Source organism: Pseudopipra pipra, chromosome Z (assembly GCF_036250125.1).
Source record: "Pseudopipra pipra isolate bDixPip1 chromosome Z, bDixPip1.hap1, whole genome shotgun sequence".
NCBI classification, from domain to species: Eukaryota; Metazoa; Chordata; class Aves; order Passeriformes; family Pipridae; genus Pseudopipra; species Pseudopipra pipra.
This window is the reverse complement of record NC_087581.1, coordinates 60,718,508-60,726,741: the sequence shown is the minus strand read 5'-3', so window position 1 is coordinate 60,726,741 and position 8,234 is coordinate 60,718,508. Positions and strand designations below refer to the sequence as shown.

Genomic DNA, 8,234 nt, shown 5'->3' with positions numbered 1-8,234 from the left:
GAGTGTGAGGACAGGGAGGCACCCTCCTTATCTCACAGGCCTCTTAACACCCAGTTTATAGCCTGAGGAGTCAGGCTGCTCTGGGCAGAAGGTGTAAATAGTCTATTGATAACTGTTTCTGGGAAATGGCATGGAAGGCTATAGAAAACACAGTTTTGGGTTACACTCATACAGAGATGAACTGGTCCCAGTTGTTCTAACTAGGACAATTTGTTTTCCCTGAATTCAGGCATTTCCTAACTTCTGAGAAGCAAGACATTTTTGTGATTTTGCATCTGGTTACTGCATCATCGGTACACTGATATTGGAATTCTGAAGTTGAATGCATAGTAGAGGGATTTTTTGTCAGACTGCTAATGTCTGTATGTTTAATTGCTCTAGTTTGTAGCAGTCAGGTTACAGGAAGGATGCTGGATGAGGCATCCTGGGAAATGAAGTCCCGAAGTACTCCCACACATGGGCAGAGAGATACCCTTGGTAATTGGCCAAGGGAGTCACACGTCACTTTGAGGTGCATATAAAAGGTGTTGTCTCATTTGAATAAAAAGGATTTAGTGTTGAACCCCCAACCAAGCTAGCTGGGTCTGTGCAATTTATTTATGTATTAATATGCCACATCTGGCACCCAACGTAGGCAGAACCCTGTATCAGGGACAATTAGAGACTGCCTTGTAACAAGGAAAAATTTCAGTAGTCTTTGGACGGGTTTGTTTTAAAAACTTGGAACGCTTTTCTCCAAAAAAAAAACCAGACGTCACATACTGAGCTAAAAAAGCAGGCAGGAAACGGCTTTAAAGAAAAGACGTTGGGAACCAGTGCGAAAAGCCGACTGGGACGTCATGCAGGGACCGCGTGGAGCTCTGAAAATATGAGTATTGTGCACATGAGAAACCTGGAAGAGTAAGCCTTGAAAGACAGAAAAAGCAAAGCTGCAGAGAATTAGAGGTAAGAAGCCGGTATGGAAAGTTAAAATGCAAGGGAAACGATAGAAATAACTAGATCAGGATTCCCGCTAAGCAAAAGTCCTTAGTGTGACTGCTTGGAAAAAATTTGGAGAGACAGCTCCACAGAAAGCAGAGATAGAAGGAGTAGACACTTTAAAAATCTCACAGAGAAACTGAAACTCGTCCACGGAGCAAACTTTAAACCTTTTGTTCACCCCACCAGCCCTAACAGACAAAAGACTCCCCAAGACACCAGGAGCAGACGTGGGGGTGAAAGAACGGCGTGCAAATCTAAAGGACCCAAAACCAAAGGACTTGGGCTGGGTTTTATGTGGGCAGAAGCAAACACGTGGCACGCACTGCGTGATTGTTAGGGAAAGACAGACCTTGAGTCCATGAGGCACTGCCACGCTGCAGCCACGTGGAGGCCACGCTGCAGCCTGAGAATCACCATCTTGCCCACAGCTAGCTTGTCCAGTGTCCCAGCTTGAGGAAGCATGCTTAAAGCATGTGATCCGGAAATCAAAGAACCCGCAGACGACACCGGGAGGGAATCGATTTTGCCTCCTCCGAAAAAAGGACAAGCACTCAGCAGCGCAGGGACAGACCGGTGCCCCTGCACCGGCTGCCTTCGCTGTTAAAAAAGCCTGCCGGACCCGCTGCAGTCCACAGAAACAGAACCGAAATCCCTTAAACAAACGCCAGCTAGAACACCTGCGGGTGAGCAAAGCGGCGCGGGGTTTCAAAGAGCACTGTTCACGGCTGGAGCGGCAGCGGAGTTGCGGGACCCACGGGCGAACATTCCCCGCTCAGCCCCGGCCCGGCGCGAAAGCTGCGGGGCTGCGGAACATCGGCTCCGGCTGCGTGGGAGCCGGGGGGGCAGGGGCCGCTCCGAAACAGCTCCAGCTGTGCGGGACGGGACCCAGAGCCAGCCAGCGGTGGCAGCGGCTGTGCGGAGCCGAGCGGGGACGGGAGTGGGGCCGCCTGAAACCAGGGCGAGTGCGGGCCGGGGCCGTGGCAATGGCAATGGCAGCAGCTCCGGCCAGGCGGGAGCCGGCGAGGCCGGGGCCGCATGAACTGCGGACAAACCGCAAAGCCCTGGACAGTCTGCCGCGAACGGGGGGGGGACAGTGCAGCCCCCACCCGGTGCCGATAAGAGACCCCCCTGCGGGGTGGCTCCTGTGGCCCGCGGAGGAGAAAGCAAACAGCAGAGCCGAGCACGGCGGCTTGTGCTTGTAAGCCAAGCTGTGGGGAGGCCGGGGCTGAGAAAAGCGGCCACACCCTTTGTGCTGAGACAGAGCAGGCTGAACTTGCAAACAGCTTAACTGAGCCTCCTGCAACAACCTCACAGCTACGGCATCGTGCTGTGAGCTCTCCTGAGATATATACAGAGCTAAGTTAACATTGTATTTTGTTGTTTTGTATCTTGTCTTGAAACCTTTGGTAAGAACATCGAAACTTTAAGGTTTTGTTTCTAAGTTTCATTAATTCCCCAGTGACTCTGCTTAAATTGTTAAGCTTGTTAAGGTTGTTAAAGTTGTTAAGCTCTAAAGTGCACCTGAATAGATGCAGTTGTTGTGACGGTTTGGTTCAAGTGTTTAAAAAGTCTTAAGCCTCTCCATACACTGTTAATTAACGCATTCAGACGTTGTTTATCCCAAGAAGGTGTGCATACGTCAGGAAAAATGCAAGGGTAGCTACTTATGAGTCATAACTATCTAAGAGGCTGAGTTAAAACTAATCATGATAGCTCTAACCAATATAATTTAAGAAATTGTTAAAGTTGTTAAATTCTTAAATACATTTACATCTATTAGTAGAGCCTCTGTTAATAGAAAGCCCTTCGCAGGACTATCAGTTTCTCGAAGCTTGGAAAGGTGAATTTTGGTTTTTGCCCCTATCTGTGGGAGGGGGGAGAAGAGTGATGCTTTTCGAAAATGGAGATGTTACTGCTTATATAATAGCGAGGATTTGTTTCCTAGCAAGTCGGTGGAGAGAGATTTTGTCATCTCCAGTCCTTGTCCCAGTCCCTGTCCTAGATGAGGGAAAACAAAGCATAACGAACTGAAATCTCCCCCATTACCCAGTTTAACCCTCTTATTAACTGTTTAGCTTGTACCACTATAAGGAAAGGAAATTTTCTTTGTTGTCTAAAACCCTTAAAATAGTCTTTTGAGTTTGTCTTCACAAAACCAGGACACTAGACGCCTGCCTGAGCAAACAAGACAAACTGCTTTCAGTGAGAATAAAGAAAACTTTTCTGATTCCTGTGATATCTACGAATGAAAACTCTCAAAGATTGGAAACTGTGGAGTGGGAAGCACTGAGTGCCTGCAACTGCAAAATCTTCTAGTGCCAACGTGGTAAAGAGTTTGATTTTGTTATTAAGATAATGTTCAAAATGTTTATTCTCTATTTTCTAATTGTTTCAGCGAGTGAAAGCATTCCCTGATAATTTATATAAAGACTTACGTAGGATTTCACGTGAAGATTGAGAATGGTAAACACGTATTTGATCCCTTCTGCCCTTACAGCATTAAAACATGCAACACATAGAGTTGCACACAGCCTTCAGCCTTGAAGTAAAAAAACAATAAAAGCATAAAATGACTTCTTGCTTTTGCTTCAAGCTCCAGCAAAAGGCAACTTTGAAGTAAAAGACACTGAAAAGCCATCAAATTATTTAAACTGCTTTACTTCAAAAAAACCCACCATTCCTGGACAAAAAACTACAGAGAACCTGCATGTTTGCTTAACCTCTACATCTAGCATACTAGCCACCTGAGACTGTTTTAATTGTTATTAACATGTTTGTTAAGTTGTTATTAAGGGCAAAAAGCAGCTAACAGAAATGAATGGACAAGAACTGAAAATTAACTGCATCCCAAACTGAGAACAGCTTAGACTGATTGCTTACAAAAGATGCTAAATTTCAAGCTGTGTTGTAATGATAACTTGTTTTATATACTGTGTTGAGCAGATTGTAATAGTAACTTGTGTGTATATCTTTGAGTTTATTAACTTATGGTTTTCTAAAGCAAAAAAACAAAGAGGGGGAAGAAGAAAAAATGCATGTGCATAAAGAGGTAAGACGTCATCTAGGTTTGTTAAGCCTTATATTCCTCATATTAATTCCTTTTCGAATTTTCAAAACAGGTACAGTTGCCAGATATGACTACCAGAAGTGACAGATTGAGAAACATACAACTAAAAACCACTACAAAACCCCAAACTAATTTGAACAGATTTAAATAGAGACATAATAAAAATTCTAAGTATGCATGTGTGAAGTGAGAATGACTGAAATGGCCACTTCTGTATGAATGAGAAAGCTGTATAAATGAGAGAAGCTGTGTGAAGATGTATGTGTGTAGATATTTTATGCTTCATGTGCCTTAAAAAAATTATACTTGCATCATAACACTTGTTCTTTAAGGGCTCTTTCTTGAAACTGAGTTGAATTTCTCCTGGTTACCAATTACATGCAGGCCCTTGGGGAAGTGAAAATCAATGTTTTACCTGGTTATCCAAACCCCCTCAATTTAATAAAGTTGTTATTTATCTCAAATACGCACAAACCCTTAAGAAATAAAAATTCAAATTTGTGTCAAGCAAGTTTCAAGGATTACAGATAAAAGTTCAAATAAGTAAGTTTGTTGAGAGATCAAGGTCGGCAGGGAGCTGAGTCACTGTGATGCAGTGGTGATTGTTAAAGGGAGTTTACAAAGTTTAAAATATACTGTTATATGTAATGTTCTGTACTTCCTCATAATAATAAAGAAGAGGGGCGATGGAGGAGTCAGGTTACAGGAAAGATGCTGATGAGGCATCCTGGGAAATGAAGCCCCGAAGTACTCCCACACATGGGCAGAGAGATACCCTTGGTAATTGGCCAAGGGGAGTCACACGTCACTTTGAGGTGCATATAAAAGGTGTTGTCTCATTTGAATAAAAAGGATTTGGTGTTGAACCCCCAACCAAGCTAGCTGGGTCTGTGTAATTTATTTATGTATTATATTAATACGCCACACCAGTTCATCAGTCTCACTGAATTAATTGTTAGTGCAATGGGGGAAGGAAGTATATAATTTTTTTGCATATTTGAGTCTGGCATCCATCTTTCCCAAAGGAAATAAAGTTATATCTTCATATCCTTCATATCCTTCTCCTCCTTCTCCTTCCTCTTCCTTTTTGTCTTCCTCTCCCTCTTCCTCTTCCATAAGCCTATTAAACTATATTAAAAGTAAGAATGAAAATAAAACAATATTTTTGGGTATACAGAATTGAAACAAGTAATTTGAGGCAGACAATATTTTGGAAATGAGGATCTTCTCTGGTGTCTCAGGTTCGTCACAGAAATCTATTGTCATCACTGTAAGACCTTTTGTTCAGTATATCAGTGTTTACTTCCAACAAATATGTTTTTCTTCTCCCATGTAGTAAATGCATTGTCAAATGAAGACAGTCAATTTTAACTGTAAATTACTCAATTTGCAAGAATATTTTGTGTTCTTTACACTTCAAACTCATGTTGATGGCAAAAATTATCATTCTGGAGAGAATCCAAATTTTAAAAGGTTAAATTCTGTTTCCTTGACCTATTTTTAGTAAAATAAAACTCATTTCTCTTTGCAGCTTTGCATATAACAACAGTCCCAAGGCACAGGGCCTAATAAAGAATTAAATATTTTGTATCTTGGAGCTGCAACATTAAAAGCAATATAACAGTTACTTTGGACTCCTCTTCTTCATTCCCCCCAGCACTCTTGCTGTAAGAAACCATCTTGTTGATGGAGGAAAAGACAGATCATCTGAGCAAGCTTACAAGTTACAGCCCCAAGGGAGTCACACAATGCAAGAGCACCTGTGGTGCATCAGACTAAAACAGCCACTGCCTAGTGGGCCATAGCAGCCTCTGAAGGAAGAAGCTATGCATTGAAAGGGCAATCATGTATGTACTGCTTCCTCTAAGTGTTCTCCCAGTTTCCAGTCATTTGAGACTCAGGGACTTCCTGAGCTGGACATAATCGGCCTTTGACTTTGCTGCCCCGGGCTTGCACACTTGCCCTTTGAACCCCAGTAGCATTTTAGCACCCACAGCAGCCTTCAGGCAAAAGTGACTCTTCAAATCATTCATGCTTCATAGATTTCTACCATGCTTCCCCCAATTCATCTCTTTCCAGGCTAACAAGCTTCAGTCCGCACAACCATCCCTTGCAAGAAAGGATGACTCCATCCCTGTGGTCATCTTTCTCAGCCTTCTCTTAATATTCTCCACTTACTGGTAATATTCCTCTAATTCATTTTCACAGGTTATCTACATGTATCTTTTTTAAAAGTGCCATGAGACCTTTGCATTTCCATTCTAGCAGCTTCTGCAAGGTAATGAGTTTTCATACCACATTGTGGCTGTAAGCAAATGAATTCAGACTCTGAAGCAGCAAAGCTTTCCTTTTGCCTTATGCTCACTTAACAGGGGGTAAGTAATCCCATTACAGATGGGTGTATGTCAAACCTGTGAGAGTGTTTCCTAAAGGGCAGCATTCATCCTGCAACCTGGCCATGTGATGCAGCTCTTACAGAGGGTGTGGAGCTACACTACTACACAAAAGAGCACTACCTGGAAGTAATATATCCTCTCCCCCCAAAAGCTGTGCCTTGTCTGTACCCCTTTCCTGTGCTCTACGTGAAATAAGGCTGCTGTATTCACATTGACAATCCCATGACAGTACAATGTTCCTCATTATGAGATTTAAGAACTATTTGAAAAACTTCTACATGAAATCCTGAAGGAGAGCAGTAATTGTCGTGAGGCCTGATGACACTCATTTCTGCATTCAAGAAATGCACCTTCTGGGCTGTATGGAGAAAAATAGCAATTTTATAATATCTCCCACTTGGTTCTGTCTGACTGTAAAGTACCACTACTGTCACAAAGGGACTTTTGCTGAGAAAGGTGTTCTGCACTACAATTCTTTAGGGCTGTCTTGTTTTGCTTGCAGCAAACAAGCATTATTGACTGCATTGCTTTAGACTAATAGTGTTGAGCATCAGCAAAGGGAAACTCAACTTCTTCATTTTACAGCTTTTACTCCCAATTAGTAGAGAATCAGCAGCCTCATATATTACCACAAGTTGCTACCTTTTAACCTTTGTAGGTATGTAAAAAACCGCAGAAGTTTTGCAATCTCTGCAAGCTGCAGTTCTGCAGATGATAATGCTCATGGTATTGCATTCAATCCTGGAAAACAATATTTCTTAATATTCTTGACATAATTTCTTCACCACTTAATATGGGGCATGGTGCAGTGTACTGTTGTCATTAACTTGCTGGCCTAAACATGTGTAAATGGAAGGTGACATCTTAAATATATGAAGATGCCACTGAACAGACAGCTCTTCTCCTGAAGAAAAATTATGATGCAAGTCCATCCTGGTGATGTTCGATCATAGGATCTACATGGAACAGGAAATAGCATCTCCACAGCATCTACCAGGGCTGTCTCCAAGTAGTGCTTGGAATGATGCTACAGTGTCAGTCAATGAAGATAATATGCAGCAACACACATCTGGCTTCTCTTCTGAACAGTGGTTGTCCAGTCAGAGCCTTGGATTCTGCTGCTGCAAGTCACGACTCAAGACAGGACAAACGACCAAGCAAACAAAACTTAGGTTTTGAAATCCTTCACAATATACTCTTCTTCCAGAGGAAATACCTCACCTGTCAAGAGAGAGATTTTTGGAAGAAAGAACACCTGTGCTGTGGTGTCATGCATGGCTAGAGTAAGGCTATGGCAGAATTAGTATTTTCAATTTTAGTTTTTCTTTGTATCCTCTGAAAATGCACATCTTTAGTCAAGACATTAAAAATAATTTTGTTCATGGCTGATCCTAGTCAGCAAGAAGGAGCAGCACTCAGAGCTGCTGATCAGGGCATAAAAAGCTTTAATGATGTATAACTATCAGTCTGTGAAAAATCAGCTAACATTACTGCATTATGTCGCATTATATCTCCATACTGAAGTGTTTCATTAGCTACTGAGTCCAGATGCTGTTTTGATTTGCTGACTGTATTTAATCTCCCTGTATTAGCCTTGGTGTGCCCTAGAAATTATTTTTGTCTTTGCTTTATGTCTAGTACAGATTTACAGAGAATGATGATGTAATTTGTGAAGGAGTCCTACAGGACTTTCTGCTCAGATTATGTAATTTTTATGGCACCTTTCAGATAAACTTGTATTCACCGAGTCTGGGTTTCTTAGCTGAGCTTTGTGCCCTCATTGCAAACAT

The 8,234-nt window shown here is 42.2% G+C and overlaps 1 long non-coding RNA gene across 1 annotated transcript; it reads left to right on the top strand.

Moving 5' to 3' along the window:
• Positions 1-1,685: 1,685 nt before the first annotated feature.
• LOC135406742 (uncharacterized) lies at positions 1,686-5,675 on the top strand. The gene is made up of 2 exons (XR_010426455.1): positions 1,686-3,307; positions 4,101-5,675. It is a non-coding gene; the product is annotated as an uncharacterized LOC135406742 (long non-coding RNA).
• Positions 5,676-8,234: the final 2,559 nt, after the last annotated feature.